This window comes from Elaeis guineensis, chromosome 14 (genome assembly GCF_000442705.2).
Source record: "Elaeis guineensis isolate ETL-2024a chromosome 14, EG11, whole genome shotgun sequence".
Lineage (NCBI taxonomy): Eukaryota > Viridiplantae > Streptophyta > Magnoliopsida > Arecales > Arecaceae > Elaeis > Elaeis guineensis.
In genome coordinates this window covers 40,879,539-40,894,687 of record NC_026006.2, presented here as the reverse complement: position 1 = coordinate 40,894,687, position 15,149 = coordinate 40,879,539, and the positions used below count along the sequence as shown (strand labels likewise).

General features: G+C 37.7%; 1 non-coding gene across 1 annotated transcript; it reads right to left on the bottom strand.

Moving 5' to 3' along the window:
• Positions 1 to 1,654: 1,654 nt before the first annotated feature.
• On the bottom strand, positions 1,655 to 1,760 carry LOC140853910 (small nucleolar RNA R71). Its single transcript, XR_012137052.1, has one exon. It is a non-coding gene; the product is annotated as a small nucleolar RNA R71 (small nucleolar RNA).
• Between the last annotated feature and the right edge of the window lie 13,389 nt (positions 1,761 to 15,149).

The following is a 15,149-nucleotide window of genomic DNA, read 5'->3' as shown; positions in this document are numbered from 1 at the left end:
GCACCGTGATCTACGGGTACGGAGCGTGCCGAGAAAAGAAGAGTTATTTACCTAGTACTTTTTGGAGACATGCTGTGATCTACGGGTATGGGGTGTGCCAAGGAAAGATAAGTATTTTTTCTAAGATTAACCGCATCTATTTAATTAAAAAAGAGATACAACTCTGCTAGTGTAAAATTAATTCAAAACTTTCGAGCTCTTTATTTTCTAATTACATCAATTTTAAGATAATTTATTTTCTAAATCAAAACCATGCTTCTTTCTTCTTTCTTTTATTTTGCAATCTTAACTTAGCCCAAGGTCCCTGAGGATACGATCTCAACTCAGCCCAAGGTCTCTGAGGATACGATCTCAACTCATCCTACCTACGTAGTGAGTAGAGTTATTTTTGATGCTATCAATGACTACGCATCAAATTTTGGCACCGTTGTCGGAGATCTTAGCACGATTGAATTAAAAAAAAAAGCCACTGATATTTCATAATACTTAACTAAAATAGCATAACCTCAAATATAAAAATTTCTAACTTGATTGGACACCTTATTTCTTTGCATTGCATCTCCATAATTAACTTTAAGGGCGCAACCCAGTAGCTAAGATAAGGTGGGGATTTGATCATCCTTCCTTGGCCCACAAATCACTCCCTTGCATTTGTATAACCTAGACCTTAATCTAAAATTAATTAGACATTGACCCCTAAGGATTTCAAGCTCATTAGGATAAGTGACCCTGAAAGTTTAATCAGGTTAGACTTGGTCAGCTAGCTGGTGTCTAGGCAAGTGGTTTGCGGGACGACTGGGCCCGAAGGAAGGTGGTTTTTAATTGGTTCCGTTCGCTGACCTGGCCAATTTAATTGGTGTCTAAGGAAAGCAATGGGAGGACTCCCACCAACCTTACACTTACCTGGCTAGTTGGTTGGTCAAGCTCCGACTTGGAGGGCTTGAAGGCTAACTACAGTTAGGAGCTGTCTAGAACTAGGATAACTTTAGGATAGAGAGTCCACTGCATGCTAACTTGATTGTAATTAAAATCTAAACCATAACTAATTCTTCTATTAGTTTTAGGACTTCTTAGGATCTCTTTTTTAGAACTCTTTTCTCTCTTCTCTTCTCCTCTTAATAAAAAAAAAAAAAATAATCCTTAACAAACTAGGATAGTCTTACATAGACCTTTTAGTTGCATGTTAGGTCGATGATCACTAAAACCCGACTTGCAGCCATTAGACGAAGAATTACAAAAGACTCTTAGGACTATCCGAGTTAGAAACATGGCTGCACCTGGTGAGGCTAATCCTCCACACCCATTAAGAGAATATTTCACTCCATCCTCGTATACCTACTGTCCATGCATTCAAGCACCTCCAGTAGAAGCTACCCAATATGAGATTAAGTCTAGCATTGTTCAAATGTTGCCATCAGTCTATGGACTTAGTAACAAGGACCATACAAACACTTGGATGAATTTCTTGAAATTTGTTCCATAGTAAAAATCCAAAACTTCTCCGATGATGCCCTTAGGTTGAAACTATTCTCCTTCTCACTTAAGGACAAAGTCAAGCATTGGTTAAACTCCTTAAGTTCTATAACCATTTCAACTTGGGAATATCTTAGGAGAAAATTTCTCAAGAAATACTTTTCAATTGGAAAAACAAATCAAATTAGAAAAGCTATCACTAGTTTTTCCCAATTGGAGGGTGAACTTTTTCATGAGACATGGGAAAGGTTAAGGGACCTCATTTGTAAATGTCCACACCATGCTGTCCCTAAATGGCAACTTTGTTAGTATTTTTATGATGGTCTATCAGAGAAACACCGACAAATGATTGATGCATCATGTGATGGGACATTCATGCTAAAGAGTGAGGATGAAGCCTGGCAGCTCTTTGAAACACTTAGTGAGAATTCCCTACATCATATGTCTGCCATCTCTAGAGAACAACCCATGCTTCAACAAAAAAGAAGTAAAATTTATCAGATTGGAAATATCATAGATATCCACAGTAAGGTAGATGAACTGTCCCAAAAATTAGACCATTTTCTAAATACTGGACAATCCTTGATTCCACCTAATCCAATCCAAGAAGTTTGTGCATTGTGTGCAAGTCCAAACCATTTTGTTAGTGAATGCCCGCCACACCTCAATTTTCTGAGTTTGTGCATGAGCAGGTTTAGCAAGCTCAAGTCCAACAAGCTCGCAGACCAGGAAACGATCCATATTCGAGCACTTATAACCCCGGCTGGAGAAACCATCCAAATCTTTCCTGGAGACCACAACCAGTGGTTGGCCCTGCTGCACCTCGACCTCAATATTAGGATCCAACATATAGGCATGGACCATACCAGCAATTTTAAAATGCTCCTCAACCGTCTACTACTGGTCATAGCTCAGCTTTTGAGAAAAAAATTCTGAAAGCACTGGAATGATTAGAAGTAATCACTCAGACCCTTAACTCCCACACACAATCCATTACTAAGCTAGAGACCCAAATAGGTCAACTAGCGACTGTATTCAGTAGGAGAGGAGGAAAATTACCTAGCCAACCCGAGAGCAACCCAAGAGGGCAATTTGTGATTGAGAGCTCTAATACCCCAAAAGCTTTTTCTGAACATGCCAAATTAATCATGACTCTGAGAAGTGGGAAGGTCATTGAACACACTAGTAAAACCAATGAGACCGACTCTAAACCTCTAACCGAAGCCAAATCACCCAAGAACAAGGAGGACCTTAAAATAGAGAATGAACCAACTGCACCAGAATCATCTTACTTGCCTAAAGCTCTATTTTTGGATGCCCTGAAAGTCCCTATTCCTACAGATAAGAAGGGAGGAAGACTCGATGAGATGTTGGAATTATTTAAGCAAGTCCAAATTAATCTTCTCCTTCTAGATGCAATCAAACAGATCCCTGCTTATGCCAAATTTTTGAAGAATTTGTGTACCCAAAAACATAAATTTAGATCATAAATCCCAAAGAAAGTACATCTTACTGAATAGGCTAGTTCTGTCTTCCAGCATGCCACTCCTCCAAAGCTTAAGGACCCAGGAGCCCCCATCATTTCCTATGTTATAGGAAATTATCATATTGAAAAAGCTCTTCTGGACTTAGGGGCAAGTGTGAATCTTTTACCTAGTTCGGTGTATAAACTTTTTGGATTCGGAGAACTGAAACCCACATCAGTCACACTGCAGTTAGCCGACAGATCAATTAAGGAACCACGTGGAATGCTTGAGGATGTCTTGGTCAAGGTAGATGAGTTTTACTTTTCAGTTGATTTTCTGGTTGTCGACATGAAACTAAGTGGCAACCCCAGACAAATTTCCATTATCTTAGGACGACCCTTCCTAGCTACGGCAAATGCATGCATTAATTGTAGGACAGGAGTCATGGATGTATCATTTGGGAATAAGAAACTGAGACTGAATGTGTTTGGTGCTTTCTAAGGACCATCAATGGATAGTTGCTTCAAAGTAGATACACTAGAAGACATTATAGAAGATGCAATACCCATAATTCTAGCACCAGATCCCTTAGATACTTGCTTGGCTCACTTTAGAGTGTATGACTTTGAGGGATATATGAAAGAAGTTAACACCTTGTTGGATACACCACACGATAAAACCACTCCTCCATGGATAATCAAGTATGAGCCATTGCCCACATTAGCCAGTACACCAATAGTCCCATCTTTAGAATCACCACCTACGTTAGAATTGAAACCCCTTCCTGCTACGCTCAAGTATGTATTTCTAGGACCCAATGACACCCTCCTGGTAATCATTGCATCAGACTTGATCCCTAATCAGGAAGCACAATTGGTTGGTATTCTGAAAGAACACAAAGAGGCTATCGGTTGATCCATTGCCGATTTAAAAGAAATTGACCCCTCCATTTGCATGCACCATATTCATTTTGAGGCAAATGCCAAACCCCATCGAGATATGCAGAAGAGATTGAACCCAAACATGCATGAAGTAGTAAAGAAAGAGGTGGTAAAGTGGTTAGATGCTGGAATCATCTACCCCATATCTGATAGTAAATGGGTCAGTCCCACTCAAGTAGTACCTAAGAAATCAGATATTACTATAGTTGAGAATGAAGAAGGTGAACTGCTTCTCACTCGCATATCATCTGGATGGCGAGTATGCATAGATTATAGAAAACTAAATGCCGTTACTAGGAAGGACCATTTTTCATTGCCCTTCATCGACCAAATCTTAGAACAGTTAGTAGGATAAAGTTTCTTCTATTTTCTTGATGGTTATTCAGGATACAATCAAGTACCTGTATTTTCGGATGACCAAGAAAAGACTACCTTCACTTGCCCTTATGCCACCTTCACTTTTTAGCGTATGCCATTCGGGCTCTGCAATGCACCCGCTACATTTCAATGGTGTATACTGGCCATTTTTCGGATATGGTAAACAAATATCTTGAAGTTTTTATGGATGATTTTTCTGTGTTTGGAACCACCTTTGAGGATTGTCTCCATAATCTTTCCAATATTCTTAAACGGTGTATGGAGACAAATCTTATCCTAAGTTGGGAAAAGAGCCATTTCATGGTGCGGAAATGAATTGTATTAGGACATATTATTTCTGAAAGAGAGATTGAGGTAGATAAAGCCAAAGTTGAGGTCATTTCAAAACTACCACCCCCTACTTCAGTCCGACAAATACGATCCTTCTTAGATCATGCTGGATTTTATAGATGCTTCATCAAAGACTTTAGCAAGATTTCAAGATCCTTGTGCAATCTGTTGGCCAAGGACACACCATTTGTCTTTGACGAAGACTATTTGAAAGCATTCAACACATTATGAACAGTCCTGACAATAGCACCCATAATAAAATCCCCTGACTGGTCCATTCCATTTGAGATTATGTGTGATGCCTCTGACTTTGCAATAGGTGCCATCTTAGGCCAAAAAATCAATAAAGAGCCACATGTGATCTATTATGCTAGCAAGACTCTTTTCGATGCCCAATTAAACTACACCACAATAGAAAAAGAGCTACTAGCAGTAGTGTGCGCCCTTGAAAAATTTTGCTCATATCTGTTAGGGTCTAAGGTTCTAGTTTACTCTGATCATATAGCTCTGAAACATTTCCTCTCAAAGAAAGATACTAAACCGCGTTTGATCAGATGGATCCTTCTTTTACAAGAAATTGATCTGAAAATCCGAGATAAGAAGGGTTCTGAGAATGTGGTAGCTGATCACATCTCCAGGATCTTAGTTGAACACACAATAGGCATAGATGAGGTCAAAGAGAAATTTTTTGACGAACAACTTTTCATAATCTTCTCTAGCCGTCCTCCATGGTTTGCCCATATTGTCAATTACTTGTCAACAGAATAAGTACCTTCTCACTGGACAAAATAAGAAAAGGATCGATTTTTCTCGCAAATTAAACATTATTTCTGGGAGGAACCTGAACTATTCAAATATTGTCCTGACCAAGTTATTCATCGTTGTATCCCCGAGAGTGAATTCCAAAGCATTCTCACTTTTTGCCATTCTTCGGCATGTGGGAGATATTTTAGTGGAAGAAAAACTGCAGCAAAAGTGCTGCAGAGTAGGTTTTATTGGCCAACACTTTTCAAAGATGCACATGACTTTGGTCGAAGTTGTCTGCAATGTTAGCAAACAGAAAATTTATCCAAGAAGGATATGATGCCGCTGACCCCCATTTTAGTAGTAGAAATCTTTGATGTTTGGGGAATTGATTTCATGGGATCTTTTCCAGCCACATTTAGATTTGAATATATTCTGGTGGCAGTTGATTACATGTCAAAATGGGTGGAGGCAATAGCTACACGGACTAATGATAATAAAGTTGTAACTAGTTTTATCTAACGAAACATCATTAGTCGGTTTGGCTTCCCAAGAGTGATCATTAGTGATGGGGGGACTCATTTTACGAATAAATATTTTGAAGCACTTATGAAAAAATATAATATTACACACAAAGTGGCCACACCATATCACCCCCAAACTAATGGTCAGGTAGAGGTGTCAAATAGGGAGATTAAACATATCTTAGAAAAGATGGTTAGGCCCGATAGAAAGGATTGGTCTCTTCGCTTAGATGATGCATTATGGGCTTATCGTACAACTTTTAAAACTCCTATCGGTATGTCACCCTACCGATTAGTTTATGGCAAAGCTTACCATCTGCCGGTTGAATTAGAACATCGAGCACTCTGGGCCATATGAATGTTTAATTTTAACATGAAGAATGCAGGTTCTAATTGAAGGTTGCAAATCAATGAACTGGAAGAACTTTGCAATGATGCATACGAGAGTTCATGAATTTACAAGGCTCAAACCAAAAGTATTTCATGACAAATATATCTCTAAAAAATTGTTTGAGCTAAATCAAAAGGTATGGCTTTTCAATTTCAGGTTACGCCTTTTTCTCGATAAACTTCGATCTCGATGGGATGGACCTTTTATTATCACACAAATATTCCCACATAGAGCAATTGAAATTCATGACCCTCGGAATGGCAATATATTTAAGGTAAATGACCAATGTCTGAAGCCATATATAGATGAAATTGCACATAAAGAATGAATCGACACCATCTACCTGTGTGATCCACTTTATAATGAATAATAAACTTGACGTCTGACTGAAGACGTAAAACTTAGCACTTGTTGGGAGGCAACCCAATGATTTCATATTTTTTTTTACTTTACTGTAGCTGCAAAAATTTAGAACAAGAGTCTATTAATCAATGAAGCTATCTTCAACTTTCGAAGCAAAAATTATCCCAGGTGCACTCTCTCCTTTTATTTTCTTTGCTTTCCTACTCCATTGAGGATAATAGAGATTAAGTTGGGGAGGGAAGAAAATTAATCAAATCCTCGAGTATGGTCAGAAATAATTAGTTTTATGTATCCAAATTTTATTTTGATTAAGAGTCAATTAGGCATCCTAATCAATGAATGATTAATAGTCAAGATAATTTTAGAAATACTGAGGAATAAATTATTATGAAAACCCAATGAATGATAGGGTTTAGACTAGACCAAATTTTAGAAGTGATTCTACAACCCTCTTCTTACTGATCTCAATAAAGAATCTGCTTCATGAGAGATGGATGGAAAGGTCGAGGTATGCAAAAATTCTTCTTAAAATTTATTTAAAAAAAAAAAATTGGTTTCTTACTGAGTAATCGAACCCCTTCGCCTAAGTAAGTATTGTGGTTCACGTAAAAAGGTAGGCAATGTTAAAAAAAATATAGTGGATAATAAGGGGACTAAATTGCAAGAAGATAATAAACCTTTCTCACATTAAGTTAGAGGATTTAAAGAGTAAAGTGGAGAGTTGGTGAAAGAAAAGCTCTTGAAATTTCTTTAGTTAATACTCAGCCACTAATTAGGTCAAATTGATAATCTAATGAAGTATCTCTTTAATGGTCTGACCAGGTATCATCTACCTTTTGGGATACCTAACCTAACTTTTTATTCAAGATTGAGTCAGTACACAATGCTGATATATCTATTTTACTCGAGGATGAGCAAAATTCAAATTGGAGGGGTATGATAAACACTTAATTTAAGTCATTTAAAGCAAAAAATTATATTTAATTTATTTTATTTATTAAAAATTTGATATTTTTTTTATGTTTTACGGGAAAGGTGATTGCCAATACAAAGAGTCTGATTCACAGATCAAAAAGACTCAAGTTTAAAAAAAATTAGATTTAAAATAAAATTAAAATAAAAGAAGGATGCATACGGTATTATAGAAAATGAAGATACTATGCAAGAAATCCAAAAAGAATATAGGCATCATTTTAAAGAAACAAAAGTTTCTTTTTGTAAATCAAAAAGTAGCGTTTCCTGTTACACGGCGGTGAGGGCGCGCGGAAGGGATGCGCGGGCGGGCGCGCGGGTTCGCGGGGAGTTTGGTAAGGCGGACACAGTGGCGAGGTGATCGGAGGGATCTTAAAATTAAAGGAAAAAATTTAATACTTGAAAATACTTCAAGAGGAAGAATTTATATTTTTTTTATCTGCTTGTGATCTTTCCATCTCATCCATTCATCTTTTAGTCCTTAGTATTTTCTTTAGTCCCACATCCGAAAATCATGTAAAACTCCTCCCTCCTAACACCTACAAAAAGACTTTTGTACTCTCATTGGAGGGGAAGCCCAGAAATTCTTCTAGAGCCTTGCATAGAGGAAAAGAAATGGACTACTCCATGAGTAGCTAGGCTAGCAGTCTCGAGAGTGGAGAAAAAATTTTGTAACGATACAGAGATGGGTTTATTGTTCTAAACTTTCTTGTATTTCTTTATATGCAATAAAGATTATGCTTTTTATTTAAATCATCATGAGTTCTTTATTTGCTCTCTTTCATATGCTTTTATTTATGCTTTCCTGTTAGATTAATATTAGGAACAACTTTTACTTTCTGGAGATGCACTGTGATCTATGGGTACGGGACGTGTCGAGGAAAGAAGAGTTGTTTACCTAGTACTTTTCGAAGACACGCTATGATCTATAGGTACGGAGTGTGCCGAGAAAAGATAGATATTTTTTCTAAGATTAATCATATCTATTTAATTAAAAAAGAGATACAACTCTGCTAGTGCAAAATTAATTCAAAACTCTCGAGCTCTTTATTTTTTAATTACATCAATTTTAAGATAATTTATTTTCTAAATCAAAACCATGCTTCTTTCTTTTATTTTGGAATCTCAACTTAGCCCAAGTCCCTAAGGATACGATCTCGACTCATCCTACCTACGTAGTGAGTAGAGTTATTTTTGGTGCTATCAATGACTATGCATCAATATGCACTCGAATCGACCTATTATCTGTTAAATAGGGTTTCAAGTAAGTCTGTAATTAAGACTCCATAAGAGATATGGACAGGGCATAAGCCAGCACTTTCACACCATAGGATCTGGGGGTGTCCGACCTATGTCAAACGATTAGGCACAGACACACTTGGACCTAGGTCTAACAAATGCACATTCATCGGGTACCCCAAAGAGACTAAAGAATATTTTTTCTACCATGTTGATGAACAAAAGGTGTTCGTCAGCCTTAAGACAATCTTTTTAGAAAAAAAGTTTCTTGGTGAAGGAACCATTGTCTCTAAGGTTAAACTTGATGAAGTTCAATAGGTAGAAGGACCGACACCAATAGCTGAACCTGAGTCGGATTTGATTAGATCAGATTCGGAGCCCAATGTACCTGCATCATTAAGGCGATCTGATAGAGTATCGCATCAGCCGGATAGATACTATGATTTCTTGATCTGAAATGGTGATTCCATCGAACTCGATGAGAATGATGAGGATCCGATCACCTATATAGATGTAATGCAGAGATCTGATTCTGAGAAATGGCTTGAAGCCATGAAATTTGAAATAGAGTCCATGAAGGTCAACGATATATGGACATTGGTTGACCCACCTGAAGGGGTTAAACCCATTTGGTGTAAATAGGTGTTCAAAAGGAAAAAGGATGCAGACAAAAAGGTAGAGACCTATAAAGCCCGTCTGGTTGCTAAGGGGTATCGTCAACGTTATGGTATTGACTATGACGAGATATTTTTCTCTGTGGCAATGCTCAAATCCATTCGGATAATGCTTGCAATAGCTGCCCATCTGGATTATGAGATCTGACAAATGGATGTAAAGACAGCTATCCTAAATGGAGACCTGACTGAAGAGGTGTATATGATACAACCTGAGGGATTTACATCCACAGATGAGTCCAAAGTGTGCAAGCTTCAGAGATCTATTTATGGATTGAAGCAAGCTTCTCAGAGTTGGAACATGCATTTTGATAAGGTGATCAAAATGTATGGCTTTGTTAAGAACGGAGAAGAGCCCTGCATCTATAAATGAGAAAATGGTCCAGTTGTGGCATTCCTTGTCTTGTACGTGGATGACATTCTCTTAATCGAGAATGACATCCCCGCACTACAGGAAATAAAAGTTTGGTTGTCATCGCAGTTCTCCATGAAGGATTTGGGTGAAGCATCCTACATCCTAGGGATGAAGATCTATAAGGATAGATCTAAAAAGATACTTGGGTTATCTCAGTCCACGTACATAGACATTGTGCTGAAGAGGTTCAGCATGGAGAATTCCAAGAAGGGCTATCTATCGATAGGTCATGAAATTTCTCTCTCTAAGAAGGATTATCCGACAACTCTGAAAGAGAGAGAGTGTATGAGTAGAGTCTCATATGCTTCGATCGTGGGATCTATCATGTACGCCATGACATGTACAAGATCAGATGTGACATATTCACTAGGAGTAGTGAATAAATACCAATCTGATCTTGGAGAAAACCACTGGAAAGTGGTTAAAGCCATCCTTAAGTATTTGAGAAATACTAAGGACCAATGGTTGGTTTATGGTGAGTCAGATCTGAAACTTGTGGGGTTCATAGACTCCAGCTTTTCAATCTGATCATGATGACAGCAAAAGCGTGTCGGGTTATATATTTACTCTGAATGGTGGAGTTATCTGCTGGAAGAGTTTCAAGCAGCATACTGTGGCAGACTCTGTTTGTAAAGCGAAGTACATCGCAGCATCGGATGCCGTGAAGGAAGCTGTGTGGCTAAAAAAATTCATCACCAAGCTCAGGGTAGCACCCTCCCTCAATGGTCCGGTCCTGTCCTACTGTGACAGCACTGGTGCCATAGCTCAGACGAAGGAACCCAAAGTACACCAGCGGACGAAGCATATTTTGCGCTACTTCCATCTGGTTCGAAAGATCGTGGATCGAGATGACGTCGACCTTCAGAAGATCGACGAAAAGGAGAACCTGACCGACCTCTTCACAAAAACTCTGGCGATAAAGGAGTTCGACAACCACAAGTCGAAGATGGATATTAGATATGGTGCCGAGTGGCTTTAGGACAAGTGGGAGTTATTGAAAAATATGTCCCAAAAGTCAATTATCAAGCTGTTGACGGTTGAGCAACCAAGTATGGTAATTAATTTGTTAATAAATAAAATATATTTGGCATTTTTATTTTAAGCTTTCATCTTCTAATGAACTCCGTTGTTATGATGAAGTCCTTAGGACTATTTAAATTCAATAAATAGAGGATTTATTGTTAGATGTGTGCCCTAGATGCCAGATCGACTGACACATTCCTGTACAGATTTAAGGGCAAATTTATAATTTTGACTATAAATGAATAAAAGGATTATTCTTCTATCACATTATGTACATTGTGTCTGTGATACATCCTTTGAGTTAGTGAAAATGTAAATTTATATTTTTAAGAGTTGAAAATTTAAGGCATGAATTTATATAACTAACTCATAAACAACTCATGACCATAAGATCATCACGAGGATGGTGATTGATCTGAAAGGTTGGTGTACGATCGCTTTCTTAGGATAGATGTATTTTGAGTCTACGGTATGGAGACACCGAAACAAGAGTATAGGTATTCATTGAGAACGAGAGTACTGAGCGTGACCACCTCGAGCAGTCATAAGAAAGTCTACCTTCTCGTCGATGACTAGCTCGACGCTGCAGTTGTGTGTCTAGTTCTTTGACCTGAGGTGCATCGATAGTTCACCTTGAGTGTGTTATAGTTTGACTACACCATAACTCGATCACCTAGCCATTCGAAATTCTGAGGTGTATGTTGGCTGTAGCATATTCATTGTAGGAACTAGGTCGCACCAAGATGGGATCTATCAACCTCGATAGATGAGAGGAGTAGTCCTATGATAATTAAAAGATCGAGTTTTTAAGCCCATGACCATGGCAGAGTAAAATAATGGAAAAAAATTTTTCATGAAGGTTTCACATCGGACTCGGATCAATCGATTAACTCATATGACTGATGTTGGGTTTGACGAGTTCACCTTAACCCTAATTCAGTCAGAACTCATGATAGAAGAACTCAATCACACAGGTAGCTGCACTGAGAGGTTTATTTTTAGTTCTGATGGGTTGCCACCACATACTGCTAGGTGTCATTGGTAGATTTTGGGAGTAATTAGAATGATATTGATGATCGATCATTCTAATTGTCTGAATCAGAAGAGTTCTGGTCCATCGAAAGGAGTTTCGATGATGTCGATGATGAGATCACGACATGTCTCATTACCATATGGAATTAAACCTAATTGGGTCACATAAATAAGGGTTAGGGTCTGGATGTCATCAATTGGGCTAACTCAATTGATTTGGATTAGATCCAATTAGGTTCAAGGAAATCGTGCTAGCACTCGATTGAGCCTAACTTTCTTCTCGTGTAATCTTTTCTGTCTCTACTGAGCCAAATGTGATTTGACACATCCAGAGAACCTTGGAGAAATTTTTCTCAGTCTAAATAAAGCTTGTCCTACTCAGAAAAGGCTTGTCTTAATTCATGAGATGAATTTAAGACAACACCTGCTAATTTCTAGCACCTACCAATTTCATTTTAGGACATCTGTCAAAAGTTGACATATGGGTCTTAAACTGAAGAGAGCTCATTGGAGGATTTTTATGGAGTGTCCACATATCAAAACCCAATTAAATTAGGTGCCATAATCAGATTATGGCATGAGCCCAATTGGATTTAAGTGGACGCCCCAAATGGATAAGAACCAAAGAGTCCTGATAAACATGGACTCTTTGGTGCCACTTTGATTGAGCTTATCCAATGTTGGCACCAATTTTGGACATAAGGTGGGGTTCTTATCTGATGTGATCAGATGATATCACTCCACCAATCAAATTTTTTCCAAAATTTATTGGAATTTTCTGATTGATTGAATGATGTGGCACTGCGCAGCATACAAGGTCTATATAAACCCTGTTGTGCCTAGGGTTTCGTAGATGAAATTATTTTATGCACAAAACCCAATAGCTGCTATTCTGTACCCACTTCTCCATATCCTCCCTACTCTCCTTCCTCCCCTCATCATGTACAAAGAGTTGGACATTCATCTGGCAAAGATCCAAGGCGTGGTGATGCCTGGAATAGAAGGCTGCAGGACATCTTTGACAGGCTGCTGCTCCAACTTCAGGAAGACTTTTGAAGATCTTTCTAATTAGAATTAGATCTGATTTTTGGAGCATAGATTCATGAGGAGAAGACATTCCAGATCTTACCTGAGTGGATACTAGTAGAGGCCAGGCGCTTGCATGGCTACATCAGAACCTCGGGCTGTGCAGAGATCATCTACAGGGTAATCAGATTATCCTTGAGGTATTTCTTCTTTTATCATAGTTTTATATTTAATTTTAGATTTTAAATATCAGATAATGAAATTAGATCTAGAGAATTAGATCTAAAATATGTAGGATAATTTTTTTTTAAATTATTTCGCCCCAGATTTGATGAAATCTGGAAGATCCTACGCGGAGAAAATATTTTTCCTCTTTCATTTATCGATTAGTCCTTAAAACTGTACATGACTAAATGATAGACTGCTAATAAGGATGACAGCTTCTATCGAGCATAGGTCGCTGTAGGCCATATGGGTTGGTTGTCCTCTTAATCAAGGAGTGTGAAGATACTGGTATGGCATACAGGTGAGATGTAAGGGTACATCATCATTGAACGTGACCAACTCTAGAGTATTCTGCTGTCGAGAATGTCTCTGATAGGATATAGGTATAAGTGTCCTTTAGACCTGAGTTCACCTCAGTGACTTGCAAGCAACTCACTGTGCTTTGGTACTGGACTAACTGAATTTCTAATTCGGTGATAGAAGACTTTTGGGCATAGTCAAGTACTTGCGAAGTCAGAGTGTAATTGAGATGGGATTGACCACTCCAAGAGTTGGAAAAGAATGAGTCACTGTATTTCAATTTAGCAAAATCTTGACTAGGATAATCCATCAAATGGATTTGATATTTTGAAATACAATGTGGATAACCTGATCAGAGTTGACAGTTGAACTCTAAGGTGTCCTATGATCATTTTGGTCAAGGAGATAAATTATATAAAAACTATATCCGCATGGGTTCTAAAAATATTGTTCTACACATTCGACCTATCCGATCATCGAATACCATTGCTAGATGGTTACTTTAATTGGTACAGAAATTTATTTCTATATTATTGGCCTAGGTTCGAACTTATGAGGTCATACATATTAGAGTTCATGATCTGATCGGATGGTTGATCAATGATTAAGAATCGTTCTAGGGTTAAATGATCAATACGATTGACATTTAATCTAGTGCAAGTGTTGCAGGAGGATCGATTAGCAATTCGATTGCTAATTGGCTTAATTTGATTAATCCAATGAGTTGAGATTAAGTCTAATTCAATATGATTTAATTATATTTGATTTGGACTTGATTGGATCAAGTCCAATTAGTTTATTGGATAAGCCAATTGTAAGGAAAAAACTAGTCCTAGTTAAATTAGGACTTAGGTCAACCTAATTTTATATTTAATTAAAAAATTAAATCAGATTTAAATCTAATTTAATTTGATTAAATTAGATTTTTAATTAGGTTAAGATTTATTTTAATTGGGTTGATCTAATTTTGGTTTGATTTGATTTGAGAAACCAAATTAAAATAAGTCATAAGATAGAATCCTAGTAAGACTAGGATTCCACCTTGCACCACATAAGCTCCCCCCATGTCCTCTCTCTTATTCCATGCCAATCCCCTCTTATTTTTTATGAACTATTTTAATTGGGTTGATCTAATTTTGATTTGATTTGGTTTGAGAAATCAAATTAAAACAAGTCATAAGATAGAATCCTAGTAAGACTAGGATTCCACCTTGCACCACATAAGCTCCCCCCACGTCCTCTCTCTTATTCCATGCCAATCCCCTCTTATTTTGTGTGACAACAGCCCTCTCCCAAGTCATTCCTACATCCAAAAGGTTTCCTCTCTTCTTTCATACATGGAAAGTAGTTGTGGATCAAATCAAAGTAGGAATAAATTTGGATTTCAAATTCTATGAGATAGAGTTTTAAAAATCCAAAACTCTTTCCTTTTGCACCAAATTTATCTAAATTTTTTTAAAGATTTTTATGGCTTTTAGGGCATACATTGTGCACTCTGTGCTGGTGGTCCATGTACAAAAATAAGGAGGAGGCACCCAAGAGTTGGGCACCCCTTATCTTGCCATGTTTGGATAAGCCTTGACTAGGTATTTGACCTAGACAAGGACTATCATATCTCTCTCTATAAAATGAG